Here is a 12,235-nt window from a genome sequence, read left to right on the forward strand (position 1 = left end):
TGCTACAGGTCCCCAGCTGTTAGAAAAGCAACAGAAATGATGATTGAGTCGTGAAAGAGTGAAAAATCTGTTTGATGAACTTGTTCACACGTGCAAAAATCCATCTCTTTTTTTTCAACAACAGCTCAACTTCCTTTGTACAAATAATCGAGCTTGTAGGCAACAACCCAAGGTAAGAATAGGGATGTGACTCAGATGGTGTGCGGACCCAGTGTGGTGGAGGAGACGGGTAACGGAATACTCTGTATTATTCATATCAGTCCGTGACACCTGAGAAATTAGCACCCATCTCATTATCCTCCACTGAGTGTCATGCCAAACACAAGCTGTCACTTTCTGTGTCTATTTGTGTGTATAAGGGCTCATGGTAACTAAAATATGGCAATGCCAGAGCAAGGTGAACAGTGATGGAAGGATGTTTTAGACATACAGCACACGTCGTATATTGACACTGTTTCTCTGCGGTTTTCTTCTTTTCTTTCTGCGTCCGCCCATGTGGCCAAATTGAACAGCTGGCTTGCTCTCGCTCCATAACTCTCCACGGTCTGAGTGACCAGGCCGTCACACTCCACTGCTTCCCAGTGGACAAACACACACTCTTACTGACGCACACACTTATACACAAAGATGTGTGTAGTGTGGTTTTACTGTGCTGCAGTTCTGCTTGGTCAGTGGAGCAGAGAGTAGAGGAATGTTCCCCTGGTGCGGCCCAGAAGGGCGAGGACTCTGGCGTTTAGTTACACACATGGCTGTGTCTCTTCACCTCTATCTGTCAGGACAGTGAATGTTTTTTTCTTCTTTTAACCGTCTTAGACACTCACTGTTTGATTGCTGCACCTCATTCCTGTTGTTACATACAGTGCAACCACAAACAAGCTCTGATTGCACAATTCTTTGTCTGACAATTGACACTACACACACTGGCCATGCAACATGATGCTACTGCATCATGTTTCCCCTGAAAGGAATATTCCACTGGAAGCCACTAAAGTCACTTTTTTATAGATTGCAGTTGTGGCTTAAAGTCAAGGCAAAGTGTCAAAGTCAGTACCTGCTTCATGTAGCATATTTAACTTCTTTTTCACAATTGATTTGCAAGTTCACTATGTTCCAGTCATTTTCATAGCTCATCCATTGACTTTTATTGTTTTACTTTATTTTTTCATTTTGTAGCTATACTGTGATTACACAATATAAGACGTAACACCGATATTTGTTAGGATATCCAGCCTGATCCCACCTTTGTGTACTTGTACTCTTAGTCATAAAACTTGTGATGTGATACTGGGCCTGATACCAGGTCGGCCTCCACATCTAGGCAGAGAAGGAAAAATGTCTGTGGTTTAAAGCAATTTTAAGATAACTGATGTTGACAGAAGTAAAGCTGAATGCAAGTTCTGCTGTGCTACAGACTTATAATCCGATTACTAACAGTCTGACTCATTTTTCTCAAGAATATTTTTTCAAACCATTATATCTTCAAATGAAATTAGCAACAATATGGGTTTTATATAGTAAGTACCTGAACATTGCCTGAAGTTTTCTTTGTTTTACAAAGTTATTTTTCTATCATATTCCTGTATAGACTCTACAGTTGATGTTGTTTTTACATTACTTTTTGTTCTTTTAAGCAAAAGTTGCTCTGTTTATTAAACCCGAGTCATTGCCATAATTGCTTTAGCAGAAGAATGCATGATAATTTCCATTCTCTCAGGATGTGCATAACTGCAATGAACTGAAAACTCATACTAGAAGCAAAATAATTTAGTACCTGTATCTATAGCTGTATTGGTGACTACTTAACTACTCACTGTAGGAAAAAGTGGTATTGGGACATCTCTAACAAGAACATCATGTAACATAACATGACCTCAAACCTCTGGAAACACAATAATGTAAAGCTTCTGGAGATGCACACTAACACAGATGAACCCTTGTGGGTGACTGTAGCCTTACATTGGCATAACAACTAAAACTGGATTTAACTATTGACAGCAGATACAACACGCAAAAAAGAACTAACATAGCTTGTAGCTGCATATATCATGGATGAACTGTTGTCCATTTCCACTACTGACTTTCCATCTTTCAGACCTTAAGCCTTCGTAGAAGTAATACGAGTAATGCAATGAGTTACTTTCGACAGGAAGTAAAAAGTGAAGTAATAATGATCCTTTTAATAGAGTAATGAGTCATAAGTAATGCATTACATTTTTTGAGTAACGACCCCAACACTGTCTGTCTGTATCTGAAAAAAAAAAGATCAACTGGTTGGCCCCTCAGGGGTCCCCACTGCAGAACCAGTTCCACACGTTGATTTGGCATGAGTTTTTACACCAGATGCTCTTCCTGCCGCGACCCTCCCATTCTGTTTTATCCAGGCTCGGGGTACAGTGCTGAGGTTACGTTGACTATTACCACAGTAGGTGGCACTATTATGCTGCTAGAGTAATAAAAATATAACCAAGGAAACATTTTGATAAAACTTTGTGAATCACTTCACTTTGCTGATTGAGGGCATAGCGCACTGCAATTGGGCACGACTGTCCACAGGGTTTACTTTGATTAATTCAGATAGAAATGACTAAAGACAGCTACATAGTAACTACATCCCTCGCTACATCCGACTCGCTGTTTACTCAGCATTACTTAGTGTACTATAAGGGAGATGTTGAATTTTTTCACAAATGAACCTTGTGTGTTTTTATTTTACTACTAGCTTTCTTGATGTTATGAGCAGTTCATGTTTTATTCTTTAAAACATCTAGTAGAGTAGGCAAGAATTAAAATTGAAAATGATCATACAAACAGTTCTACCCAACCATTATTTAGTATTAGTAGAATAGTCAAAGTAAAATTCATGGCGAAGCTGCTGGATTGCATTAGATAAAACAGGTGTGTACAGTAAACTCTGAAACCAGTAGATGAAGTTGACAATTATTTATGGTTTGAACAGGACCTTCATGAAGCTTTTTGTAAATGTAATGATTATGAATGATTTTTATATTATCTGTTGTCCACAGCATCTGTGTGAAAACTTTCTGTCCAGTTCATTGTGTGCTTGCAGCATGTTGAGACTGCAAGACCGTTACTTTAAAACTGGGCCATAGAGCAGTGCAGTTATGCAGAACCATTCACCATGTTTACTATAGAGAGTGATATTAGGAGGGGGAAGCCTCCTCCAAGTAGTGATGGAAATATTTTGCCCAAACCCAATGTCACTGTGCATTGCACATTCTTATTCTCATGTATTTTTTTTTTTTACTGGTGCTCCATTAAGTTAAACAAAGTCTTGAAAATTTAAAAAGTGTATATACAGTTTGCCTGAGTGCACTGGCTCTTAAGTACATTACATGATTTATCTATTGTGTTCTTCTGTATTCTGCTCTAGTTCACTGCTACTTTCACAGAAAATACAGCAAGGGCATACAAAGACACACAGGGAGAGGAAATGAAAAAATAGAGACTGATGGACAGGAAAAGGCTGAAATTTCAGTTGGGCAAAGATGGAAAAGGAAAAAAGACCAGGAGCAGAGGGATCTAGAGAGGAGGGTTATACATTTTTATAGCTCCAGAACACATTATCTTTTAATAAGGGCACATACATTCTTCACTCTCCTTGTGTGATTTAATATGAGAGCGTGGCAGAGCAAACTCCTCTTTTAATATTTATAACACTCTCCTTGTCGTCTGGCCTTGCGAGTTGGGCTTGTTTAATAAATGAAAAGGGTTCAGGTCTCTGTGAGCCACTGCTTGGTCCAACTGAACCAAAAGTGTTATCTTAAACTGTCCCTCTAATTCCTCATCTGATCTTCTTTACTGATCCTTGCACTGATGCGGAAGTTACTGTGAAAGGATATGTGATAGTGATACTATGTGGGAATATTGGGGATATGTAAAGGATATAATCATACTATCTGGTCAGTTTAAAGGATCAGGAATAGCATAATTCCAAACGTAATACACGTCAAAATAAAAGCTTGCATAACATATGAAGGTGTCTGCTGTCACCTTTAGGACAAACTTCTGGAAAGGTTCACTGCTTATGACATGGATGCGATAAAATTAAACAGTCATTAGTTCCCCAGTTGAGAGTTCCCCAAAAAGATGGTACACAGATTTAAAAACTATGTGCAAAGGAACATTATTAGTTCATTTGAAAGATCAAATATTTAATTAAGAGCTCAGCCGGAGTGGAATGATGAGCATACAAGAAAAACCTTTCCTCTGCTTGACTTGCCTCCATTTCATACTTTCATAGCAGCCTGATGTGCAGAATCATGCATTCAGTGGTGAACCTAGTTTCCCCACACCTGCATAAAATGTAAATAGGAAATCTATTAAATATCTAAGAAAGGAAGCTGACTGTAGTGGCTGAGCAGTCGACTCTGCTGGTGTGGTTAACTGAAGCTGTGTTTGTAATACGTGTCCTTATCTCATTCTTTGCTGTCACTGTCTGAAAGGAACTTCAGATTATTCTGCAATGTCTTGTTACAGCATCTCTTGGGTCACATAGTATATTATCTTATGCTCTGCCTTTTATCTAAAGTCATCTTTTAAATTAATCTCAACTGATTATTTGTGGTGTCCTTGATTCCATCAAATCAGCACACTTGTCAAATGGTATTTACATATTGTAGCTTAATGTGTAATTCTCGTTCTCGCTGTCTATCCCCTTTGGTGTAACATTTTTAATATTAAAATTCATGCCCTACAGGCATCTTTTTCTTCTTTTGGACAATGCTTCTTTTTTTTTTACCCTCTCTCTGTCTTAGAGCTCTGTGAAGCCATGGTATGAGATTCTCAGATCAATAAAGCAGCAGCTTGCTTATGCACGGGCTTATGGAGTTGCAGTGTCCTTGTGTCTCTGATGTGGGTCAGGAAATGTTTTGAGTGTGTCTGTGAGAGAGCATCATCGCACTTAATTACTCATAGATCAGATAGAGCCTAATAATCTGAAATAGAAACCCCAAAACAAATACATTAAAGCTTTACACCTTGTCTCTAAGGGCTTATAGTTTTGCCTTTCAGTGAAACCAAGAGATCCAGTAATACTGTAGTATTTTTACTACAGTATTTGAAAGCCCCTCAAATTACATCATTAAATGTGAAACATAAAGTCTGCGTTTATTCCATAGCAGTGATGGTAAGTTAAAGTTACAGACACAAAAGAAAAGACTGCTTACAAACAAAGTAAAGCAGAGAAAGTGCCTGCAGACTTTGCTTGTTCGATGAGTCAATTACGCCAAGTTTTTTGGCTGAGGCTGGAAATTCACCAATCTGCATCTAATACTGGCTTTACTGCAAAGATGAAAGAGTCTCTGGAGGCTGTAGCAGAGGGCCAAAAGACACATGGGCATACTCTTCTGACTACATGCACCAATGCATGTGAGAGTTAGACAGATCGGAAAAAGACAAGATGGTACAGAGACAAGTGTGTGCATTTGTGTGTGTCCGTGCACAGTATTGCTTGCTGGGTCAGAGTGAATTAATTAGATTCTGAAAACAAATTACTTCTGCTAATCATTCAATAAAGCCCACACATGGACTTGGACACTATCTTGAATATTCAACCACCTCCGTCTCTCTTCGCAGAATGAAAAGAAATTGTGGTCAGCAGGGTAACAGCATGAAGTTATAAGCAAAAAGATAATTAATCATTTGAATTCATTAACTCACATGTAAGAATCAATCTATCAAAGCAGCCCCATGTTCTGCAAAATGCATAACGTTAATGCAAAACAGCAGTAAAATACAACAAAAGACAAAGCAGGGAGATAACATAATTTTAACACCTGTGGTAATTTAATTAGGACTGTACTGCTGCTGCATTTCTAATATGTATTATTAGAACCTACAATATGCTGCTGGTTGGCTTGGAAGAATGAACAAATAACACAAAAATAAGTGATATTAGGGGAGGTTTCTGGCGATAAAGCTGTGAGGGACACAAGCAGAAAGCATGAAAAACGGCCGAATAAAAACGTAATGTCAACAAATGAAAATGAGGCCGTGTGCTCAAGTGCATGTAGCCCACGTACACGTGATGGCTTCTTTGAAATTGCTGAAACTGTCCTCTGCCATTGAGATGTAATGAATAGAAGGGCTATTACATTTAATTCATAACACTAACCCCTAGATATGATGATTTCTCTTTTTTTGTTCTACACTTTATTTGAAATTGTTGCTATAAGTCTTTCACAAAGTGAGATAATGTGATAAGTCATCAATACGTTCACCCAGCAATAAGTGGAAAGACCTTTGCATTATGTTTTAATTTCTCCTGTGTGGCTCAGCTGTATGTGTAGAGAGTCAAGAATGGAAGGTTAAATAGAGAGAAGATTCTGCTCACAGTTCAATATTTAACCATTTCTCCCTCCAGGGCGCTGACTTTCTGGTTTAAATGCAGCAACCATCCAGCTGCCCTGGTCACTTGCTCTCAAGAAAATATGTAATGTGCTCATCACATGGCCTAACCCTTGCCCTCCATTTAAAACAAAATCAATAGGAATGGAATAAAGCAATTACAAAGCCCCCCAAGGAATCAAAATTGTCCCTTCACTTATTGAGTTTTCACAAAAGCCTAAAGCAGCTCAAATAGGTGAATGCTATGTTAAATGCATAAAAACATTAGTTCCCTTTTAACTCCTTAATATTATACAATAGCAAATAATAGGTCGACTTCCAATAGTCCACTTTGAAAAGGATTTTGGAGAGTTAATCCATTGTTTAGCTCGGTCTAGATTCTGAGGCAAGCTAACACAACAAAGCTGCACTTTACCTGTGACTTGGCAGTATCAACATCATAATATCCAAATTATGTACTACAACTTTAAAAACTTTAAGACATCTAAGATAATTTTGCATGTTGCTTGTTTATAGAAGATTCTCAGTTCTAACCCTAATTTCAGTGGGATGTGTTTTCTCATGCAACAAGCCAAACAGAGTAACAGTGGTTGTGTTATAATGTTACAATTCAAATGCAGTTTTCTGGGCAGCACTCACTTGAAAAGAGAGAAAGCTTACTCTAATCCCAACTCTTGAACCCTGACCAATCCCTTTCCTTTACTCTTGAGTGTGTAGTCACTGCTATTAACTTCTAGAAGTGAGGAAAGATCCTCGACATTTTGCTTTAGAGTATGAATAATAAAAACATGGCTGTGGCTCACTGTGGTAACTTCCACCTGCTCACGCACACTTAAAACCTCAGGTAGTATTTTAATCCTAGACAGTTTACGAATAGCTTTAAAGCTCACATATACATTTTGTTTAAATAAAATGCACTGATTTTGGTGCATTTGTTAGGTTTTATCTGAGAAAAGGAGGGTTTTACTTTGCAAGGAGGTGAATGGGTGTCACCCTAGTTTTCCTGTGTTTTCCAGAGAGATTCTAGCCATGAGTAATTGCTGTTTTCTCAGCAGTGGACCGTTTCTCGGTGGCAGTATCAGGCTACAGGGGCTGGGGGTTGGCCACACAAAATGCTGGTTATTAGTGAATAGTAAATATTTTAAACACCACAAGAGCCCATGTGCACAATTCAACCTTTCAGCTTCACAAGGTCAGAGCAAATGTGCAGGCCATGAAAAAGCATTTGGCAAATTTTACAGAACTCTGTGGTGGTGGGGGAGGATTGTGTGTGTGTGTGTGTGTGAGTGTGTGTCTTTGTGCAAAGGGTGCGTGATGACATTGCATAGACCTCTGATACTTAGTGAAAGAGTTATTATAGCCATTAAGGCTGGCTGGGCTATTCAAACTGTGTGTGTGTTGGGCAAACCTGCCAGCACTTCATTAATAAAGTGAATCACAGTCTGCAGTTATGCATCAGTCCTGCCATTATACAGCAGAGATGAAAAACAGGACTTTAGCGCTTACTTACACTAGCTACACTCTAAAGGGCAAAGGTCAACAATTGTTACAATTAATGGCATGGAGTCAAATTTAGATTTCCCATTGGAATCACAGTTTTCAATATGAAATATCATTATCTCATATTTCAACAGGGACAAATTAATTCTTCCCTTACATTTATCATACATTTATTTGTCGCTAATACTTACTGTCACTATACAAGATAAGACATATATTATGCACATATACTGTGGAATAACTGGACATTTCATGTCTGACAAACATGTACAGAAAAGTGTCAGCAGTTATTTCTACTCTGTGGTCAATTTACACTTGTCCTGTAAATATGTATTCTCAGTCTTAGGCTCTGCAAAATGATAGCTTCCTAATGAATTTAGGGCCATTTTTGCCATACGTGAAAACAAACAAATCACAGTAACTCTGTGGTCCTAGGTCTAATCCTTTCTATTCCTCTCTTGCAAGCACAGAACCTACTTACTAGTTGGTTGGTGAGTTAAAATGCCAGTTGTGGGCAAAACACAAGGTTATGTGAGGTGACACAGCAATTTGTCTTCTTTGCCAGTAGTTCTTTGATTTTGATGCCTTAACACTATGAAGCTATAATGTTAACTAGGAAGTGGCTGAACTCTAACGTTAGCTGTGGTATTATTAGGATGTTTTGGGGCAGTTCTTCCTTTATCAGATAAACCCAATTTGAGAGCTGACAGGAAATAGGAGAGAGATGAGGTATGAAATGCAGTAATATTTTTTAAGTTTCTGTTATTTCAAATAAAAGATTTCTTTTTTCCCTTCTCAGTGATTTGAGCCCACCCACCTCAAACCACTGAGAAGTGGTGATTGGGAAAAGATGATGTTTAAGCTACTCATCAAATATTTATTCATTGAAAAGCATCTACAATTTGTGAGATATTATTTATCATAACCACTTTACATTTCTACAATTTTTTTTCTACCACCAGCTGCTCATCTTTTTTGTGCCAATACTGTGTCTTGTTGGAAGGTGCCTTAGCCGCTATACAGTGTGCAAACTAATTAGGTACATTATATGCGAATATTCTGCATATAGGCTCTAATGCTAAACATACAGTGTATTTTCTCTGCCAGACAGCTTTATTAAAAAGACAAAATGTCATGGGGCTAGTACAGCTCCACAGTTGTTTGCTTTCATCCAGAGCCAGTGAACAGACCTGGTAATAAATCAAGTAGACGCATGAAAGTAGATAATGTAGTATCCTGTGACTGGGGAAGCAGTGAAATAGTCTGATATTTAGATTCCCTGATGATACTCTGAGAGACTCAGCTCTTCTTGTGTCTGTGCCCTACACAAACACACATCAGAGAAGAATTGAGACACACTGATGAGGAATATCCAACAATGTGTGGAAGCCTGTTATCTAACAGGGTCTTCAGAGAGATGTAAGAGTAGACAAGAAAAAGCAGGTGAGAACATTTTTGAACAAAAGCTTAGATAGAAACTAAAGCAGAAAAGAGACAGGAAGTCAGGATTCCTAAAGGACTTCAAAGCTGATAATTGAGAGACAGCAGCGGAGATGTGAGGAAACCTGTCTTAACGAACGGGGTTATAAAGGGCCATGAAGCTGAGGCTCACAGTAAATATAAAACCATTTAGGACAAATGGAAAATATGAGTTTCTTGAGTCTTCTGCTAATATTGGTAGTTGTAAATGAGGTGAAAATGTGGTGCATTCAGAACGTTTTCAGACCCCTTTCACTTTATGCATAAAGCAATATATGCATAAAGCTTATCACAGCACATCAGTGTTAAATTGACATGTCACTCAGAAACTGACTGGCAGCGCAATGTCAGCATTATTGGCGTACTGTTGCAGCATGCAAAGAAACATGAATGTGTTCCAGGTATTTCACCACCAAGAAAACAGATATTGGGTAAACACTTTGGATTATGTAGGTAAAGTTTTCAATAAATGAGGTAAGTTCATTTATAACATCACCATAATCAGTACATTCACAACAATTACGTTTTTGTATTATACAGGTACAAAGTTTGCCTTTGGTCTTGTAATGGAATTTTTCGATGCAGGTCCACAAGTGATCCATATGTTTGTGGACTGATGAAGGTGTGGCTTAAAATGAGGGCACAATTGTAAAGATTGGTTACTTGGTTGCATGCAACACAAAATGTAATCATTGCATTTTTCCATTGCATTTCCTTTGGAGATAAAGGCTAATGGGCCAGATATCATTCAACAAACGTGTGATATCTATTTACTGCAAAGTAATGTCAAAATCACCCTTGTTCCAAGCCATCTCCTCCAGCTTCCACTCAGTGATCCATATTCTCTCGCATGTTGATATGTAATCCCACTGCATTTTCTGGGTCTTGGTAAGATGTCAAAACCAGCTAAACTGGCTCATTTAATTGCATAGTCTACTTACTTGGACATGTTGGATTACTTCCAGAGGAGAGGAGCTTGTTTTTCAAACTGACTCAACTGACAGTGCATGATGAGTAATGTCATCCATTCAAATAGACACTCCTAGTATTTTGGTAACTACCCAGACCTACACAGAGAATGGAAGGGTTGATTGGGGCAAAGATTGTAAGCAGACATTTTATTCAGAAGTCACAAAAATAGGCGCCACATTCAATCAAACAGAACTGGTGCAAGTGACAACTTATGTTCAGCTGAGTTTTTTTGTAATTCTGAAGTTGGACAGTCATTCAGTCTTCCTACAGTATATGCTGTATGGGGAAGAATGAGCAGTCTAACCTCCCAGTAACTGCAGGAGACCTCCAGACCACCCTCTAAATGTGTTAGACTCAAGGTGCTTTCCTTAGTTTCTACACAACACTGAAGAAACATGTCAACCAAGACAGCTTTTTCTAACATGTATATAAAGGCCACCATCAGGGCTTCCGCTAAAACAACTCTGCACAATTGCTATTTTGACTGGCAATATCCCCAGTTGAGGTCAGCAGTACCACCCTGTTGAGACCATCTTTGCAGTGTCCACCAGTTCTTGGGTTACTGCCACGGCAGGCTTTAGTGACCTTCTGGCTTCAGCTTTGAGCCACTGCCTACATGATGGCCACCCAAATACCACATCTCCAATCCTCGAAATTTAGAAAATATTAGATGCAGGTGGTATCACATCAAGTCCTACAATAACTCAGCCCAAATATGACTCTCAGCCTCCAAGAAACTAGTTGCTATTGCACAACGTCAACATACCAAGACCTCCACCTTTAAAGCCTTTAAAGTGGCATTTGTCCACCAAGAAATCTGTTTTGCGAGATGGCAAAGTATCCAGCATTTGGTTAGATGAGTATGAGTTTTGGCACCTGATCTTTGTTTATTTTTAGTCTTTATCTTATGACAAAAATGTAAATTAGTATTAGTCTAGTTTTGTTTTTATCACATTTTATGTTACAGTCTTATTCCAAAAAAAGAAATGGATTAAATTATTTATTTTCTTCAAAATTCTACAAACAATACCCCAATATGATAATGTGAAAGAAGTTTTTTTTTTTTTTTTTAATCTTAGAAGAAGTTTGAAACCACCAAGACTCCTACAGTGGACGAGGTGACCAAGAACCCGATGGTCACTCTGAATGAGCTCCAGCATTTCTGTGGAGAACCTAACCTTCCGGAAGAATAACCATCTCTGCAGCACTCCACTAATCAAGCCTGTGCTCATATATCTATATTATTTTGTCCAAAATATTCACTGAGTTAAGCTTGAGAGGCAAAAAATTGAAATTCTCAGTGAATTTATTTACAGATTTCATAAGCCCAGTAATGCCAGGTGAAAGAGACACAAAGTAAAGATGATAAGCTTCTTATCATTGGTGGTGCAACAGGCCAAGTGGCTAAATCCAAAACAGTTACAGCAGCTACAGTTTGTAATTCCACAGATTAAGTAGGTTGAATGAACGTTGCTTTACAACGTTTCTTCCTGTCCCTTCATGCCTCTTTCATATTATCTTTTAGTTTATATTCATTGATGAAAAATGTAAAACATATAATCATAGTTTTTTTTTAGAGGCTACTGTTTATGTAGTTTTTGTCTCATCTTTGTCAATAAATTTAACACTGATTAAGATGTACAACACCAATTCAAAATAGTTCAGACAATGTGTAAAATGTAAATAAAAACAGAATGCAATAATTTGCAAATCTCATCAACCCAACATTTTATTTACAATAGAACATAAACAACATATCATATATTTTACAATTTCATAGAAAATATTAGCTTACTTGGAATTTGATGGCAGCAACACATCACAAAAAAGTTGGAACGGGGCAACAAAAGGCTGGAAAAGTAATTGCTACAAATAGAAAAACTACTGGAGGAGCATTTGACAGCTAATTAGGTTAAAT

General features: G+C 38.1%; 1 protein-coding gene across 4 annotated transcripts in view; it reads right to left on the minus strand.

The window, feature by feature from the left end:
• Positions 1 to 12,235, minus strand: part of cadm2a (cell adhesion molecule 2a) — a 196,998-nt gene that overhangs the window by 7,687 nt on the left and 177,076 nt on the right. The gene's annotated exons all lie outside the window — the stretch shown is intronic.

The sequence above is a fragment of the Channa argus genome, chromosome 24, assembly GCF_033026475.1.
Source record: "Channa argus isolate prfri chromosome 24, Channa argus male v1.0, whole genome shotgun sequence".
In the NCBI taxonomy this organism is placed as follows: Eukaryota; Metazoa; Chordata; class Actinopteri; order Anabantiformes; family Channidae; genus Channa; species Channa argus.